This window comes from Rhinolophus sinicus, chromosome X, assembly GCF_036562045.2.
Source record: "Rhinolophus sinicus isolate RSC01 chromosome X, ASM3656204v1, whole genome shotgun sequence".
Taxonomy (NCBI): Eukaryota; Metazoa; Chordata; class Mammalia; order Chiroptera; family Rhinolophidae; genus Rhinolophus; species Rhinolophus sinicus.
The window spans coordinates 9,836,622-9,856,643 of record NC_133768.1 but is presented as its reverse complement, the minus strand read 5'-3'; the positions used below and the strand labels follow the sequence as shown (position 1 = coordinate 9,856,643).

General features: G+C 41.2%; 1 long non-coding RNA gene across 2 annotated transcripts in view; it reads right to left on the bottom strand.

The window, feature by feature from the left end:
- Positions 1-20,022, bottom strand: part of LOC109455012 (uncharacterized) — a 69,991-nt gene that overhangs the window by 6,330 nt on the left and 43,639 nt on the right. The window contains exon 5 of one of the 2 annotated variants that reach the window (XR_012493418.1): positions 17,585-18,073. The exons of the other annotated variant lie outside the window; for it this stretch is intronic. This is a non-coding gene — a long non-coding RNA (uncharacterized LOC109455012). Of the gene's footprint in view, positions 1-17,584; positions 18,074-20,022 lie in introns of those variants that run through there. 2 annotated transcript variants of the gene reach the window in all.

Here is a 20,022-nt window from a genome sequence, read left to right as displayed (position 1 = left end):
CAGTGACACCATCTCTCCATTGCGTTTGTGCCTGGTGTGGATGAAAGGCAGCGAGAGGCTCTGCTGATCTCCACAGTAAAAGCCCAGACTGGAAGTACCCCCCCTTTTGGAGCCTCCCTCAGATTTCCTCCCCAGCGAGTGCCTTTAAGAAGCAAAAAATCTGTGGGACTGATGGCACCAGCAGCGTCTCTCCATTAGCTCTGGGGAAGCAGGGTCTTTGGGATTCCTGGAAGAAGTTGGGCCAGGAGCGGAAGGGAGAGCAGGAGACAGAGAGTGCACTCCCTCCCCACAACGTCTTTACCCAGGGCACATTTGGGTTAAAAAGCCGAAAGGTGAGAGACTCATGGAGAATGGTCAACCAACAATAATATGTACACTATTCTGATGTATGTCTATTTCAATAAAAAGTTTTTTTAAGTGCTACCAGAAGTAAAAAATGTTATATGGTCAAATGCATTTGGGAAAATCTGGAGTAAAGGGTTTTCTTTACCATTGGACAGAACAGAATCCTTCATATGCTAACGTGTATTATTCATCTTCACAAAGGGGACGCAATTTGCCGTTGTTTCTCCACATTCAGTGCTTCTCAAACTCTTCCTACACATACATAGGAATCACCTGGGGGCCTAGTTAAATGTATGTTCCTATTCTGCATTTAGATCTGGGGTGGGACCCCGGCCTCTGTGTTCCTAACAGGCTCCCAGGAGATGGAGACAACGCTGCTCCTCGACCACGCCACTTTGAGTAGTAAGGGGCTGGGAAACTCTTTCCAAGGAACTTCTCACAAGACTGGATTCCACCAAATATGCTGTGAGATTAGTCTCAACCCTAGCTCTGCTATTGTGTCCAATCTAATATGTGAGGAAACAACATAAAATTCTTAAAAGCTAAATTACAATGATTTGTAATTCTCGTCACTCAAAGCTGATAAAAGTAAAATGAGAAAACACTAAAATTCTTTGGAAAGTTCCTAAACAACAGAAGTATATCCTACAGTGTAGGTAAAAACCACGAATGAGGGCTGAGTAGAAATGAAATTCTAATTTTGCCATAAATGATAACCTCAATTGAGTGATAAATGATAAAATCAACTGAATGTGATTTTGCAAAACCCATGAGACCTAAGCTAATGAAGGCCTGAATGGACAGAGCTTGGGGGACTGTTGAAGTTGCTGGTGGAAGATTTCCTGAGCTTTACATAAAATGGGTACGTGAGCCACCCTAATCCTAATTGGGTATTCCCCATAGATGACTACCGTGGACAGAAAGATGTTCTGTGAGGCTTCCACACAGCCCTGAGCAACAGAGCATCAAGAGTGGAGCAGAAATGACTCAGCTGCACCTAGTCTCATGCTTATCCTCCTTAAAAATCCAGTTCTCCACCCTGGCTGCACATTAGAATCATTGGAGACGCTTTGGAAACACTCCTGATTGTGGGCTCTCCCCAACCAGTAGACTAAGAATCCCCCAGGATAGGGCCGTGCATCAGCAGCTATAAAAAAACCCCAGTGATTCTGATGGGAACTGGTACCCTTCACACTTCTGACAGACTGCAGTGAAGGAAGTGAAAGCCATAACGGAGTGTAAACAGAGCATAAATCACCAAGTACACCTGTTTTCCTCTCTTCCGCATCTCTGATTCTGCTACTAAGAACCACCACGTTTTGAGAAGAGAGATCAACAAGAGTACGGTTCATTTCCTTCTAGAAATCACCACATCTCTGTAGCTCAAGTTTGGCACAAAGAGTGGTCTCATTTTTAGGGAATATGAGCACAGAAAATTCCCTATGTAGGACTTTGTAGGATAGTTGACCAAGGTGACATTAATTATAGGTCATATTTATGATAACTTGAGTATTATATTTTTCTCAATTATTATGAATAACACAGGAACTCTGCAGTATCAAACTGTTCAGTTAAGATTTGTGGGTTTGGGTCGCAGCTTTCTGAACTTACTAGCTGTGTGACCAAGTTGGGCAAGTTATTTCACCCCACTAATCTTTTGTTCACACATAAAATGGGGGGATTTATAAAGTTCATAGAGTTGTCAGGAACACGAATAGAAGGTAATTCATGAAAAAGACTTTACACAGTGTCCAGAGCATAACAAGCCCTCCATAAGTACCAGCTTTTTTATAAGTTGATTATTACCCATTCTCAATGAGATATATAAATTGAGAGCAAATGTTTAGAGACTTTTGTACTAACTTGACAGTGAAATTATATGTCTATCAAATCTAATAATAAACCTCTTGGGCTTGCATTTTGTATGTCTTTTTATCTAATTTTTCTAACTTATTTTTTATTTCACTTTATGAAAGTATTGGTCTATGGGCCTGTGTTTTGTGTCTTTTAATTTAATTTTTCTAATAATTTATTTTTTTATGAAAGTATTTTTTCATGCTAGATTGGAGATTAAAACACTGGTTCTCCCAAGAGAGTTTGAGAATAACCAATTTAAAGATAAATTCATGAATACTGTGTTATATAAATTAATGGAAAACCCATTGAATTTGTTTACTATGCTGTATAGCAAACTATCATAAATTAAGGGGCTCCAAATAATACCTATTTATTTTTTCACAGTTTCCATGGGTCAGGAGTCTGGGCACAGCATGGCCAGGTTCTCTGCTCAGGTCTCACAAGGCTGCAAACAAGGTGTCAGCTGGGCCGCAGTCTCATCTGGAACTCAGAGACCTCTTCCTTGAAGAGGTTCCTTGAAGCTATAGGACTGGGGTCCTTGTTTCCATACTAGCTATCAGCCACTCTGAGCTCCTAGAGGCGGCCTATAGTTCCTTATCACACGGCCCTCTCCCAACGCGACAGCTCACTTCTTCAAGACCAGCAAGGGAGAGTCTCTCACTTGGGTCCACTAAGACAGAGTCTTACATAATGCAACAAGAGAGTGACATCCCATCACTTTTGCCATATTTTATTGAGTGGAAGTAGGTCATAGTTCCCCTTACACTCAAGGGGAGAGGATTATATAAGGATGTAACTCATTGGGGGTCACCTTAGAATGTGTCCGCCACACCCATTGATAGATAATCCTATTTGTATGGGTTGAGTCTTCCAATACATAGTAAGCTACCCATCACCATATACGAGTAAACCAAACTTGGCAGCAAGAAGCATGCGTCCGTTTATGAGGAAACAATTAAAAGAATCATAGAGAAGGTGGATAATTTGAAGCTCATATAACATCAGACATAAATAAGCCAATCTAAGAATTAGTCCTGAAAAACTGCCATGGTACAATTTTCAAATACTGTGTTTCCCCAAAAATAAGACCTAGCCAGACAATCAGCTCTAATGCATCTTTTGGAGCAAAAATTAATATAAGACACAGCATTATATTATATTATATATATATTATATCATATCATATCATATTATATTATACCGGGTATTATATTATATTTTATATTATATTATATTATATTATATTATATTATATTATATTATATAAGACCCAGGTCTTATATTATAGTAAAATAAGACCAGGTCTTATATTAATTTTTGCTCTGAAAGACGCATTAGAGTTGATTGTCTGGCTAGGTCTTATTTTCGGGGAAACACAGTAATACACAAAAAGGAAATGTTACTTTTGATTTCCACCTTTTGTATTGCTGATGCCTCTGAAAAATGGGTATGTGTGGCACATTTTTCTGCAATTAGTTTCTGATGAACATAGAGTCCAACATAATTGCCCTTGAAATGAGATATTTAATGATGTGAAAGCTAATGACCATGTTAATGGTGATTCCCAATAAAGAGCGACTTATCCCCATAAACTCCCTGAAATATAATACCATAGCTGTAGAAATTGCTTAGTAAACCTCTTTTAGTCTCAGCTAATTTTTATAGACTATGGGTTAATTTATGGGGATTGTTTTTAAAAAGCCCAACTCTCTTCTTGAGTCTACTTGAAAAATTCTGGCAGGGCCTGGACTGATGTCTCTTTGCAGTAGGATTGGTGTTTTCCTTCGGTGGAAGCTTCAGTTTGACAGAACATGGGGAGAACATGTTTGTATGCATTTGAAAGGCACCAAACAGCTTCAAGAACTTTTGGTATGTACATGGTATATAAATATCAAATGGATGAATCAATGAATGAGAACCATGTCACTCCAAAGAAGAAAAAGTCATCAATAATGGAGCTAAAAACACCTCATAGATAGTTTTGTGACAGAAGTGATTTGGTCTATAATGGTACCTTCTGATTTTTAAAGATTTTTAAAGGAGGAAGAGGGTATGGGGACAGGTGCAGAGGGATTTATATAGAAACAGGTAGAGACTATTTTAGGGGAAGTCATTTGGAGACAACATCGTACTGATTCCCAGACTGCTAACTATGCCTTCAGCAGAGAGAATGTTAACACGAGTTCTGACAATTACGTTCGCGAACTCATCCTAGAAAAAGTGCTCTATACCTCATTGCTGAATATCACTACAGTCACCTTCGAAGTACTTCCCTTGGGAAATGAGCACCAATACCAGTGCCTAGTCCACCTTTCAAAGCAATTTTGGAACTCTTTTTCTGGAATGGTCATCAGAGCTGTCATCGTATTACGCTTGATGTCCTGAATGTCATCAAAATGTCTTCCTTTCAATATTTCCTTTATCTTCGGGTAAAGAAAGAAGTCTTTGGGGGCCAGAACAGGTGAGTAGGGAGGGTGTTCTAATACAGTTATTTGTTTACTGGCTCAAAACTCCCTCACAGACAGAGCCGTGTGAGCTGGTGCATTGTGGTGATGCAAGAGCCATGAATTGTTGGCGAGTAGTTCAGGTTGTTTTCGACTAACTTTTTCATGCAGCCTTTTTAGCACTTCCAAATAGTAAACTTGGTTAACGGTTTGTCCAGTTGGTACAAAGTCATAAAGAATAATCCCTCTGATATCAAAAAAGGTTAGCAACATCAGTGCGACAAGTTCACGAACTTAATTGTCAGACCTCGTATGTTCACAGACTAGCTGTGCAGCAATACTGCTTGGTTGAAATACATTACTCCAAAATACCTGCCTCCCAACTGTTAGAAATGCATTCTTTTCCTGGGACACTTAGCCAGAAACTAACCCATTGTAGAGCCTTCCCATCTTACCTTTAATGGGCTATTAGAAAGCTTGCCTTTTACACTCCTATGGGAAAGTTCTCAAAGCCCACATTCCATATAACAACAGTGTGAGATCCCTAGGCTGAGGGGTTATTAGTTTTGGGGAGATGAAAAAGAGAAAGAACAATGAGCCACTGTAAAGCTTGAGGAGATGTGTTGTGAAGGCATGTTGGGAAGTTCTCTTGCTGGGACACCTACATAGGTAGAAGCGAATGGCATCCAGGAATTGAGAAGGGCATGAAGAAAGAACGCATCAAAGGCGATGCACCCTGATTCTTCAATGATTGCTTCAGTTCTTAGGGCCTGTGAGAAGAAATACTCTGGGGCTTCAAGGTTACCAGTCTTCATTGGTTGGGGGCCCAGATAAACTCACAAAAGACTGATGTCAACTCTGTAGAATAGTGTTCCCTATTGGAAATATAATGCAAGCCACAAAAGTAAACCACAGAAGTAATTTAAAAATTTCCAGTAACCACATTTTAAAAAGTATAAAGAAGTAGGTGAAATTAATATATTCTATTTAACTCAATACAGAGGGTGCCAAAAAAATACGTACATATTTTGAGAAAGGAAAAAACTGTATTAAAATTATGCTGATAGTAACCACTTTGAGATGTAATTGCTGAAGTAAAATGTGACTTCATCTTTTGTTATAGGGATATATCGAGTATTACAATTTTAATAAAGTTTTTTTTTCCTTTCTTAGAACGTGTATATATTCTTTTGGCACCCTCTGTGTTGAGTTAAATAGAATATATTAATTTCACCTACTTCTATCTCAAACATCATTTCAACATGTAATCAACATAGAAATTACTAGATATTTTATATTCTTCTTTTGTACCAAGTCTTCAAAGTTGGGTGTGTATATTACACTTACAGGACATCTAAGCTTGGATTTAACTATTTCAGTTGCTCAGTAGTCACATGTGTATACTGTATGGAAAAGAGCACTTCTAGAGAATGGTGCTCTAACAGACCCCCAGCTAGACAGAGAACATTGAAGACCACATGTTGGCAAGACAGCTGTCCATCTCAAATACTGGAGAGTAAATGTGGAACATTCTTCATAATCTTTCATGGAAAAATACAGTCATCAAGTAATTGATTCAAGAAGACAATTGCCTACAAAGAAATCAAATATCATCAAAATATAAAGGTACATTTGTGCATGCCTACATAAAATCATTTCTCGTCTCTTAGCCAAGAAGTACTGTATTGATTACAGATATGTATGTACACATGCAATATTCAGATGTCCTTCATTTAACAAGCTATAATTGATTTTGAAAACTGAAGCAATATTCTTCCTCATAGCCTCTGTGTAGTAAAGTGACAATTATTAATGTCCTTATTTTATAAGTGGAAACTTTGGTACTGTTCTCAGGGGCCCATATGGTTTTTGGCCTTTGCTATGGGATTGTTTCCCTCTAAAATTCACATGTTGAAGCCCTAAATTCCAATGTGACTGCATTTGGAGTTCGTTCTCTCTCTCTCTCTCTCTCTCTCTCTCTCTCTCTCTCTCTCTCTCTCTCTCTCTCTCTCTCTCTCTCTCTCTCTCTCCCCTCCATGTGAAGACACAGCAAGAAGGTGGTCTTCTGCAAGCCAGACAGAGTGCTCTCATCAGGAACCAAATCAACTGGCATCTTGGTCTTAGACTTCCCAGACTCCAGAACTGTGAGAAAATCCGTTTCTGTTATTTAAGCCATGCAGGCTATGGTATTTGTTATGGCAGCCCCCACAGACTATTACAGCCTCTATTCCTTTTTGAATCAGAATTCAGCAAAAGTGAATCTTAATGGTGGATATTTTAGATAAACTGAACATCCATCACTAGAATTACTCTGTACAAACTGTCTGTTAATAGCTCAATTCCAAGTTGTAGAGCTGATCCATCATCAGGAAACTGAAGTCTGCAAAGGCAATTTCATTCTCCAGGACGGTCACCCTGCCTCTCCCAGGTGATATTCCTTCTTGCTCTTCTTTTGAAACCATTGGCCTTATTCAAGAGTCATTTGGTTGCAGGAAACCAAAGTCTCTCAACCTGGTTTAAGAGTAAATGAAGAATGAATTGGAAACAAATGTTCAAGTATTTCATGGGACGCAGGGGTTGCACACAAGGCCTTGGATGAGAATTAGAATCCCAGCAGACTTCATGGAGATTCACTGTGGACAGCAGCATCTCCATTTTCTCTCCTCTCTGTGCTTGTTTCTTTCTTCTTCTGCTCTATAACTGATTTTCTCTTTGTTTGCACAGTGCCCAAATGTGGCCACCAACATCACAAAGATTGACCAGAATCACTGTCCCAATTCTACCTTCCTGGGGTGGGGGATCTGATTGGCCCAGATGATAATAGCCACCTACAATTGGATAGTGGAGAGTCATTAAAAATATTCATAGCACTTCTGAAAAAAATGAGAAAATTCATGTCCTAACAATGTGAAGTGAAAAGTGCTACAAACCAATTGTACTTATTATATGAGTGGGCCTGCTAAAAATGCTTTGAGAAAAAGATACTAAGAAAATACTCTAAAATACAATGAATGGGGTGTGTCAGTTATCGCTTGCTGTCTAATAATAAACTCTGCAAAATTTAGTGTCATAAAACAATATTTATTATTTCTCATGACTCTGTGGGTAAATGCTCTTAGCTTCGTAGTTTTCTGTTCCACGTGACATTGGTTTAGGTCCATGTGACATTGGCTAATTCAACTGTGCTGAACTGGTGGCTAGGCTAGGCTGGAAGTTCCAAGGCCTTCCTCACATGTCAGATACCTTGGTTCTCCTCTATGTGGTTCCCCACATCATTCGCTTGGGCTTCCTCACACTGTGGAGTCTCTACATAGTCAGCGTTTTACATGGCAGCTGCTTTCCAGAGTTTCAGAGAGGAAAAGTTGCCAGGCCTCTTAAAGTCTAGGCCTAGAATTGGCACAGTCCCACTTCTGCAGACTTCTAGTGGTCAAAGCAACTTGGGAGATCAGCCCAGATTCAAGGGGAGACAGACTCCATGTCTTGATAGGTGGAAGAGCATGTGCATACGGGGAGAGAAGGAACTGATGGCAGACATCTTGGCAGACTATCACATAAGGATAAGCATCTTTGTATTTGGAAATATAAGGGGATATTTTCCCTGCTTCTTTCTGTTTTTCTACACTTTCAAATTCTTCAATAGCACCATTTAAACAACAATGATAATAATTAAATGGTGCTAAGTGTGTAATAATAATTTATTAAGTGGTGCCAAGTTGAATGTCTGGAATAAATAGATCAAGGGCAAGATGTTTGTATGCATTTTAAAACATCACACATGCTGGGAAATAATGTCAACAAGAAATTCTTGGCTTTGCCTCTCTCCAGAGTAATAAAAACTTGCCACAATGGCAGCTGAAGCACAGGGGGAAAATATATTTCTTGCTGTCGACTAAAAATAAACGTCTGCCTCCTTAAGTACTCTGCTTCTTAGCCATGTAGCATCTCTTGTATTTGTATGAGGGTTATAGCCTATGTCCTTGAGAATAAATAGACTTACCAGCCCAGTGGCTGTACGCTTTCTTCTACATAAGACCTTGCTCCTACACAATCAGTCTGGCAGCCAGCCTGGGACCAGGAGACTTCTGAACGTGAGGTCTGTTGGCTGCTGCCCAGGAGAAACACTTCCATCTCACCTAACAGGCCTGAGCATTCATTCCCTGCACTGAGCTAGGCCTCAGTGTTACCGACCCTCCAAGTGTCCTGAAACTCAAACAGGCAAGATCAGATGAGCTGCTTTCATCCAAGTGACTTCTGTATGCAGGTGACTCTGTGCCCTCTCTTGCCTTCCCAGCTGTCTTCCACCAGCCTCTTTGCCATGGACCCTCCAACCACATCAGTCATCTCCCTCTTCCTTCAGGAGATGCCCTTGGCCTGGCTCAATCTGTTCCAAATGCCAGGATGGCCCTTTCCTCTCATCTACCTCCAGACCAGGTCCAATCCCCTTTCTCTAGGAAGTATCCCTCAATCTTCAGGTCAAATGTATCTCCCCCACCCCGTTCCCCAGCACTTTGCTCCACAATTCTGCCCTCAACACTGGAAATGGGAAGAGGACAAAATTCTAAATTCCTGCTCTTGGAGAGCGCTCAGACGAGTGAGAGATGCAATGGAACATGAACATGGTAAAGGCCTCCACGCAGCTCTATTTGGGGAAAGATGGAAAAGGGGGCGTAGGTCCAGACGGGGCCTCTGGGAAGCACCTAGAAGAGGGCAGCATGCCAGGGAGACAGCCCAGTAAGAGCACTGGAACAGAGGCAGGAGAGCACGTGGACCATGAGGGGATAGCACATGGACTGCTTTTATGAGACCACAGTCACATCACAGGCTGTACCAGGTTAGAGGAGGACGCGTGAGTCACCTGCACAGCATTAAGGCCTTCTGGGAGGCAGAATCTCATCTCTGTGACCCCCAACCCACCTCAGAGCTCATGCAGAGAGGAAGTGACGCATGGTCCAAACTATAGCCAGGAAGAGCCCTGGGGGGTTGTTGAAATCCAAGGGGTCACGCCTCATTCTCTTACAGGCGCACATCGGAGTTTCCCAGAGGCTGCAGGACAGATGTCAACAGACTGGATGCAGAGACGATGAATGAAACCAGCTGTCTTCTATTAAGTCAGTCATTAAAGAGATTTGCGACAATGTGAAACATTGCTACTCTCTTCATTACATGTTTTGTGTTTATGAAAAGTTTGTTTTCCTAAATAAAAAGATATCATGTTAACACCCCATGGGCTTATTACTGTTATATTCATATAAATTAAAAAGCATTTAAAAATTTATCAGGTTTAATTTCTACTACGGTAAATTTTGAGACATTTGGCCTACAAAAAGAAAGGCTCTTTGAGGTCCTTGATAAATTCTAAGAGACCAAAACTTTGAGAATTGCAGGTTGGAGCCAGATTCCCTTGGTTCCAATCCTGGCTCCTCTAATTACTTGCTGTGTGACCTTGGATTAGGTCTCAAACTTCTCTGTGCCTGTTTCTCCATCTGTGAAACAGGATAACAGTAATAATGCCGCTGTGAGGATTAAAGGAGTTCAGCAGGGAAGAGGTTTGCAAAGTGCCTGGCGCATGGTTATGTGTCCAACAAGCGTTAGGTCACAGTAACTTACACTCACAGAAGCACTAGTGTGCATCAGCCTCCAGCGACATAGACATGGCCAATTCACAGTCACAGTCCTCAAGGGACCCGCAGCAGGGAGAAAGAGCCCCCAAAGAAACAGATCGTGTGTGTGGACTTGGCCAGGGCCTGTGGAACTACAGGGCCAGAACCTTCGGGAAAGGAATTTAAACATCTCGTTCCAGTGAGATGCTGCTAAGACAAATCCCTCAGAGAGTCCAGAATGTTCTGAACTGATGTATTTGTTAGGAACGTTTACAGAGCTTTTACTTAATAAAAGCAAGGCTGGCTGGGAGTCTGATTACCAGGGTCACTCCTTTTCTGACTTTGCAACTTTGTTTAGCAACTGATCTAACAAACAGCAAACATCTGCTGTGTTCCTGACACTGTGCCAGGACAGGAGGATATGAAGATGAAGAAGATAGAACTCCTGCCCTGAAGGAACTCCCAGAACTGAAAGCAGCACAACCTCATGGTCATTATGAACCATGGAAAATACATGAAAAGAGGACGTGAAGCCACATAACCTCTCCACGCCCTTCCCTCACCTATCAAATAAGTTACAGCACTGTGTAACTAGAGAAGTTTCTTCCTGGTCTAAGTACCTAGTACTCTATGCAAATGTTACCGGCCCTCTCAGAAACCGTGTTTGGAGTTTGGGGGTCATGTGTCATCATCATGAACCTTGGGGGAAATGTGCTCTGGTGAGCAGTAATATTCCCAGTTTATCAATGGAGAAACTACAACGTCTGGAAGGTTTGAATCTTGCCCATGGTGAGTCCAGGCTCAAGAGATAGACAAATTCATAGGTAGAGAGGTTTTCAGGCCTCTTTGGAGTTCATAGGAAAGATGTTTCTCACTCAACATGAGATGAATTTTGCAAATTCCTATTTGGGATTTAAAATTTAAACTCACCTGGCTGGTTATTGCTAACAATTTCCCCAGCCCTTATAACACATGTTTTCTCCTTTGTATGTCTAGCTCCCCTCTTGAGACCAAAATCACATAGACGCACTACACTATCTAACACAACGTTATTACCTGAATAATTTAGCTAATTTCCTCAGATAACCACAAACACTAAGTTTATTCCCTTAGCATAACCTCAACTATAAGTGTTACGCAATTGAGCACATCAGTATTCAATTTTATCTGAGAATTTGGACTTTTACATCACGTACCTTGTGCTGGCATTGTTGGAATTGTGTGAAATTAGCTAATATTTACAGAACTATGCCAGAACTTGATTTTATTTCTTCCCTATATGCAGAGAAATGCCTGAGCTGTCACTAGTACTTGTATAGGGAACACTGACGCTAATTACTTGAATATTGTATTTCGAGCTTAAATGTCCGCATGCTAGCGGGAAGCATTTTGCTAATGTAATGCTTTGGTAATCAGCCAAAGCTAAAAGAATTTAGGTCAATCAAATGGCAGAGAGGCTCAACGTAGGTTTTTCGGTTGTCATTTGCCTTTTATGAAACAGAATCTATAAATTCTGGGAGACCTGTTTGGGATGTAGTCTCAGCCCCTGGATCATCACTGACTCTATCCAATGACCTGTGTGAGGCCTATTTACTTTTCATTATCTCTACTTCTCTATCCCTATGTAGTCAACATTATACATGATCACCGATGGACTACATTTTTTTTTTTTTTTAGTACTAGAAGATTCTTAAAGTCTTTAAGTTGGAAGCACTCAATTTTTACAGGTGCCATTACATTCCCACATAACATATATCATAATCCTGGAATGATGAGTTCCACATAACCAAATTTTCCAGAATCCGAGTTCTGTCATTTTTTGCTTCTAATCAGCTGCTTCCCATATTCAGTAGCCCCAGCAATTGGATAATCAATCTTCTTGGAATTATGCTTAAAACAAGAGCAATCGAGGTCTGAGTAAGGGCCGAGCTACAGTCAGCTTGGAGGACACACATGCTCTTTTACTGTGATTAGTGGCCAGTCTCACCACGTCCGTATCAGTAAATCATCTGTTTCATTCTGCAAATATTTACTGAACTAAGAGCGTGGATTCACAGAGTCAGACTCACAAGCCTGTCTTTCTCTATCAGCCCAAGCTGGCGGACCTTTCCTCCTTTTCCTAGGATGACTCATCCTGTCTAGGTTTTCTGTCTGAGGCTCAAGGTATAACCTCTCAACTTCATGCAAAGGTCATATCAACAGTCTACCTTCAAAGAAAAGCAAACTTGATGACACCATGCAGGGTGCCTATCTGGGAAAGAAGCTTCCTGGGTGGATAAGACAGAAGATAAGGATGCTGGAGAATTTGCTCTGGGGGAGGGGCCGACCCTGGGTTTAAGGTATGTGCCACAATTCCCAAACTTTACTATGCATCAGAATCCTTTGGGATGCTTGGTAAAAATACAGTTTCCTGGGCCCCACTCTTCCAAATTCAGATTCAGAAGATCTGGGGTTCAACCAGAAAACTGCAATTTTAATTCGGACTCTGGGGGCTTCTGACACCAGAGGTCTGCAGACCACTGAGGGAATCTAGTTTAGAGTGATAATACTGTTCACAGAGTGCACAGAACATTCCAACAAAGGAGATGATGGTTGGGCCACCCTTGGAAGGGAGGGAAGAACCCTCGTTCTAATTCGGAGCAGTATTTGTACAAAAGCCAGAACAATTTGCTTGCTGAAAAGACAGAATAAAGAGCGTGTAAATATGGAGTATTTAAATTTCCGATGATCTCATTTAACACAAAATTCTGGCAACAAAGATAGCTACCAGATTCACTTCCAGATTTGAAATGACACCAGAAAGGGTCTGCATGCCATCTGGGTGATGAGGTTAAAAAAGAAAAATGAGTATCTGAAAAGGACAGACAGAGATTTTGTGAGTTTTTAACACATTAATAGCACAAAGGATAGGCTTGAATGGATAGTTTGATCTCTTTGATATGAGCACATTCAATATAACACAATCACTTTAAGTCAAGAGGTTCTTAGCTCAGAAATAATTCGAATACAGCATATCTCCCTTTGGGGACCCTCACCCATCTCCCAGCATCCTTGCCCTCTGTCTTCTAGAGCTCAGGTCCTCCAGGAACCACCCAGCTTCCATCATGGGTAGATCCCCCATAATCCAGGTTTCCCCTTCCTCCTCTCACCTTCACCTCATTCATATTCCCATCCCCTCAGAACTGTTCTATCAGAGAGCAGTCAGGGGAACAGTATTTGATAAACACACCCCCATGCTACACGCTCACCCTCCCCAAAATGGGAAAAACAAGAAATTTCTTAGTCCAAACAAATGGCCCTTGATGATTAATTTAAATTTTATGAAAGGGGCCTCTTCTCCCAGACCTCAAATTGTCCAGCCTAGACCATGTTTGCTCTGTCTGGCAAGAGAAGGCTAGTTCTAGCTATCAGTCACCAACACCTACTGTTGACTCGGCACCAGGCAGTGTTTTAAACCCTTTAGAGTACTAAGTCATGTAATTTTCACAAGAATCCTAAGAGGAGTGCAATTATTGTCCTGGATTTACAAATGAGGAAACTGAGATGTGGCAGGGTTCCGTAATTTGCCTTACTGAGGTTAGCATGGCTTCTAAGGAGTGGATTTAGAATTTAATTCCAGGTGGTCCGGCAGGAGCTGCATCTCTTAGCCACACCCTCTACCATCTTCAAGATTGGAAGTAGCCCTGGACTCTTGTAAATCAGTTACAGCTACATCTTTTCTTGGCAGGTGAGAATTATGAATTGCCAGTTTCTCTAGACAGCCCTGAATATTTCCCTTAGACATGGAAAAGAATCACTTTGACGTCCTACTGCCAATCTGTCCAACCTCATCTCTGTCACCTGCCCAACATCACCATCCCCAAAGCAAACCCTGATTGTTCTTGCTGTCTTTTGGATGACCCCAGTCTTCAGCCGCAAAATAAAGGTTCTGAGAGTTGCTCTGCCCAGCCCCAAGCTAAGTTCCAGTTATGTTTCTCAGGCTAAAAAAAAGCTCGGGTTGACTGGTAATTATGTATTATGAATTGGATCCCTGCTGGTGTTTCCTCTATGTCCAGCCAGACTCAGCCTTCCCCCTGCCTTCTCCTCGCTGGGCACGTCTATGCCCATGAGGCTTTAATAAGGGACACGATGCTGTCCTTTAGCCTTAATCCCAAAGGTAGCAGGTCTGAGAGAGGGCTGCACTGATGCAAATGGCTTAAATAAGAAACATGCTGGCCCCCAGGAAGATGGAAGGCTTCCATGAGTCATGGAGTCCCAGTGTTCAATTTGACTAAAGCTGGACCAGATGACCAGGGAACAGACAATCACGGGGGCCTGGTAATAGAGAGACTGGTTAGGAGCTCAGTTTAACCATTTAAAACTTAGTATGTCTCCAAAATGGTCAACAACACTTAGTGGAAAGCATGAATAATATTCTACTTCCTCTATCCTCAGCTCTTCATATGCCCTCCAAAGCAAGACACTCTTCAGTCTCAGGCTTGGGAGTGGATTTTATTAAACTGATGCCGCTGATGTCTTGAAACAATGTTTTTGTGCTTTTGTTTTAGAGAATTTCTAACACACAAAAGTAATTATCAAAAAACTATAATGAAGTTCCAGAACCCATCACCCAGCTTCAACCACTGGCCCTTGGCCAATCCTGCCACATTCACGCCCACATCCTCCAGCACCCCTACCAGATGTCTTAGTATTTCATCCAAAAATATTCCCATATGTATCTGTAAAACAGTGGTTCTCAGCGGCGGGTGAAGCTGTCTACCCTCTCTCACCCCCATCCCAGGGATATTTAGCAATGTCTGGAGACCTGTTTGGTTGTCACAACTAAGAAAGGGGTAATGTCATCAGGTGTAGAGGCCAGGGATGCTGCTCAACACCCTCCAATGCAAGAAGAACACCCCTCCAGCCCAACAAAGAAGGACCCCAAAATGTTGAGATTGAGAAATACTGTTTTAAAAAGTAAAGCCTTTTAAAAAACATAAACACAATGCCATTATCATACCTAAAAGTAATTACTATTATATTTAGTAAAGCATGCGGTGCCTAGAACAACAGTTGGGCCTTTCATGCTTTGGGTTTTTATCGTAAAAAGATCTCCAGTAGGAGATCTCAAGGAGGGTCCTGAAATCAAGGAAAAATAGCTAAGTCTTCATTCCAGTGATTAATACTGTGTTTCCCCTGAAAATAAGACCTAACCGGAAAAAAGTCCTAGCATGATTTTTCAGGATGACATCCCCTGAACATATGCCCTAATGCGTCTTTTGGAACAAAAATTAATATAAGACCTGGTCTTATTTTTGGGGAAACACGGTATGGAACTCTTGAGGAAGCAAGTGGGAATGGAGAGGTTAGTGTTTGGATAGGGAGAGGGCTTAAAAAAAAAAAAAGTATGTCAAAAGAAGTAAACACAAGGCACAGCCGATGGCTCAGTGGGTTAGAGCGCGACAAGGTCGTCAGTTCAATTCCCGCATGGGATGGAGGGCTGCGCCCCCTGCAACTAAGATTGAAAAACGGCGACTGGACTTGGAGCTGAGCTGCACCCTCCACAACTAGATTGAAGGACAATGACTTGGAGCTGATGAGCCCTGGAGAAACACACTATTTGCCAATATTCCCCAATAAAAATTTTTTTAAAAAAACACAGTAACAACATATGCCAAGGGGTGGAGGTTAGATGAGGTTACAAGGAGTTAATATGCTGCTTTTAAGGAGGTACCAATAACGAGAATCATAAATAAATTATAATGTCATTCCAGAAACAGAAGCGGAGACCTCACAGTGGTAATCAGTTCTCATTTCTCGTTTTGTTTGTTTGGGTTTTTTTGGTGTTTTTTTTTGCTATGAGGTATTGAACTCTCTATTTAGGAACCATTGTGTGGGTCATGTAGGAGATTTCCCAAGGGGAAAGCCAAAGGGTGTCAGATAATTCCCTCTCACAGAGTTCTCTGCAACTGAGACTTGAGCAGATGAGCTAGGCTCAGCTAATCAGAAAGGCGCACCTAGGACTTTGAGTCTTGAGGGAGACGGGCATAAGATACGCTTCGTGGCAGTGGTGGATTCAGGAGCCGAAAGGTTGGTGGAGGCCTAGGAGGCCTGGTGCCAGCATGAGGCCCTAACCAGAGCACAACATGATCTTGGCCTTGTCTTTGGCCACCAGGCCACTGTTGGTTCTCCTTTATGTTCTGAGCCTGATCTCTCACTGTTCTGATGATTATATAAACTACCCTGCCCTAATTAATTCCTTTTTTCCTTGCCTTATCCAGAGTTGGAGTCTATATTTTATAAATGACAATTCTGATGGCCTGTGTCATTATAGAAAGACCATCCATGGGACACTTAGAATGGCCTGAGTTCTAAGAAATAATAAATAATTTAGGGCAAAGGCTTGCATGGCTATTTGTAATACTAGTAACAAGGCTTATTATCCTACTGTGTTTCCCCGAAAATAAGACCAGGTCTTATATTAATTTTTGCTCCAAAAGATGCATTAGGGCGTCTTTTCAGGGGATGTCTTATTTTTTCATGTACAACCATCTACATTTATTCAAATACAGTCATGTCGTCTTCTTCTGGAACATCGTCATAACCTACTAAATGCGTCCATCTGGCTGACTATCTTAACTGGGGCTTATTTTCGGGGTAGGTCTTATTTTTGGGGAAACATGGTACATCTACATGCCAAATAAGCAAATTAACAACAGTTTTCTAAATAGCAATCTTAAGCATTTATCTTGGCTTCTCTGTGTTCCCAAAATCATCAAGCCCCATCTTCACACTCAAAGTTCAGTGTATATGTGAAGAGCGTTCCATAACCAAGGATGGGGATAAAATCTAGTATAATCATAGCATGCATTTGCCACTGAGTGCTATAAAGACAAAATGTCTGCTAATCGGCTCAGAGATTATAGAAGAGAGCGAGCACAGGCTCTATTCTAAACACTTCCAGTGACACCTCTCTTAACACAGGTGCCTGACCTTCCTAAACATTAGGATTGGCATTCATTCATGTCAACACGGAACATGCAACAGATCACAAGATTTTAAAATACACTCTAACTGATCCAGGTTTTCTTTTCTAGGAATTTGCACAAATGAACAAAGATATAAAAACACCATGTTTATACCAGCAGAGGAAAAAAGCTATAATCAACATAAATAGCCATAGGAGGGAAATGGTTAAAATATACTACCTCCATACAATGGACTATTGTGCAACCATGAAATAAGGCAAATGTAAAAAAGCACAAGGACACCCAAGTTTCACCACCAGGTTAAATAGAAGACAAGTGCAAATGTCCAGTATTATCCTATTTATTTGAAAACAAAGAAATATCCGTTGGTACGCTTCTATTCACAAGGTCGCTGAGGAGGAAATCAACTGATGTCAATTACATACTTATAAGTGGAGTAAAACACGTTCTGAAATATTCTGAGGAATGAGACTGAGAAATAGCGAACTGTTGTTTCTTTATCCTGAGTCCATAAAAAGAAATGATCAAAAATGCTATGACTGTACTAAATAGAAAACACTGATTTGAGTCAATGGATTACTCAGGAAACCCTTCCAAATTAGTAATTATTACTTACAATTAGTGTGATGAATGGGTTATGCTGACTTGGAGCAATACGGATTTAAAGTGCCTTATAATTCTGATTGTATGCGACTAAGCCATAACCTCTTGGTTGGTATGATGTTTTCCGATTATCTCAGTAATTGCTATGGTAAATACTAACAGCCAAAGTTCATCTGTGTCTCAGTTCCTTTGGTGTTGATGAGCTCGCCTGGGTTCAAAGTTCATGTGTGTTCATGAATCCTGACCCACCTGAAATCTGAAAAGAATAAAGTAGTGATTCAGAAATGGTTCAATACTAAACACTAATTAAATAACTAGCAATCAATTATTTTAAAGCACAACAAGGACAGCAAACTTCTATGAACAAAGCACCTTTAAAAAGAAAATGTTTCTGGGATGGCCTTAGGTAAATATAGAAAAATCTTCTTAATTAAAATGTCATTGGGGGCCAATAAATGATTACCCACATTCTGGTTAATAGATAGTCAGCAAGCTAGAAGGAGATGATCACCATAACCATGGCAGTCGCTCCATTTCAGCTCATGGATTTTCAGATTATGTCACCAGGTCGCAGAGTTAGCTGATCCTCTGAATGCAGTATGAAGGTTGCATGCCTTTACCTTAAGTTAAGATGACTGCCCTCCCCTGAGTCCCCCTGTGTGACATCCCGGGCCCCAGCTCTAGTTTCTGAGGCATACAGATCTTGATAGTCAACCTAGATAGACAGCGATGACCAGGCCCAAGAAAAAGCTTCTCTCATAGGAGACTCAGGAGTACAAATTACTGACATGCCATGGAGCCCGGAAAAGTCATCTTGGCTCAGAGGCAGTAGTACTCAAATCCTCTACGGATATTTGTCCATATCTGTGGATATTTGTTCATGTCTCCCAAATTTAAATTCAGATAATGTGGTCGCTATATCCAAAATGGTTCCAAAGGGAAACCTTTAAGGCACTCCAGGTCTAAAGCCTCCATATCCAGAAACTCTTACCTTCTTCAAGACTCTAACTTTCAATTGTGGTGGCCAGAAGTCAAACCATTCAAGTCTATGGTGAGTGCATGGATCTGGACCCAAAGCTCAGGACAGTGGGTCAATTTCATAGTGTCTTCAGCAGTTTGAATTCACGTAAAGTAATCTTGGGAGGCCCTCTAGTCAGCAAGTTTTGCAGTCCTTCCATGGTCGCCATCTACATGTTATATACTGAAAGATGTCATCAAAATCTACCGTGCCCCTCTGAGTTGGCCCAGCAGGCCCACCCCAGAAAAAACTATCCCTCGTGGACATTATTTGGAAGAATTTTCAACCATACCAAAGCTGAAGCTGCGAGTGTAAGTGGCAATGACATGCTTGATAGTCTGGAAGTGTGGCTTTGGCCGTGGAGCTGAATTACAGGGGCTACACAGTCCCCTGCCATAAATTTAAAATCAGTGTGGGGGATGTGTAGGGATGAAGAGGGAGGAAGAGGGTCGGGGAAATAGATTATAGCGCAGGTAATAGGCACCTTTTCATGTTTAAATAGGGTGAATGGGAGGACTTTTGATGCCAAGATAAATAAATATTAATTGAAAAATCAGTACAAATATTTTTCCTTTCTTACAACTATTCTACCATCTTTGTGTCCAATTACAAACTCAAAAAACACCCTAGTGTAGCACATTGTTTCTAATTTCTCTCTAATTAGTTGCTTGGATCAACAAAGAGGAAATTGAAAAGTTTAATTTAATTTTCAGCAGGAATCTTAATAGCATAACAAAAAAAGAACAGAGGTGGGGAGCAGAGAGAAGAACATCATGGCAAGGATGCTTTGGCCTCGTAGCATCAAACAAGCCAGCACACAAAGGCACTTGGAGCTGGTCTGGCTCTGGCAAACAGTCATTTTTGTCTTTGAAGCTCTCAGTGACATTGTTGAAATACACAGGAAACTGTGATCTTGATTTTCTGGCAACTTCGCCCTTTCTTGTGAACTGCTAACCTGACCATAGGCTGTTAACGTTGATTCTCACTAAAGAATGGAGGCAGAAACAAAAATATTGCCTTTTCACTTAAATCTCCACGTTTTCAGAAACAGCTATGCAGCTAAGTCACTTTTGCTCGTTAATGGGCCCAAGAAACCTTCCAGAAAAGAGGCCCATACAGAGGATGGAGGTACGGTTTGCTTTAGTTTGGGTTTGTGCCTAGAATGGGGAGGAGAATTCACCTTGATA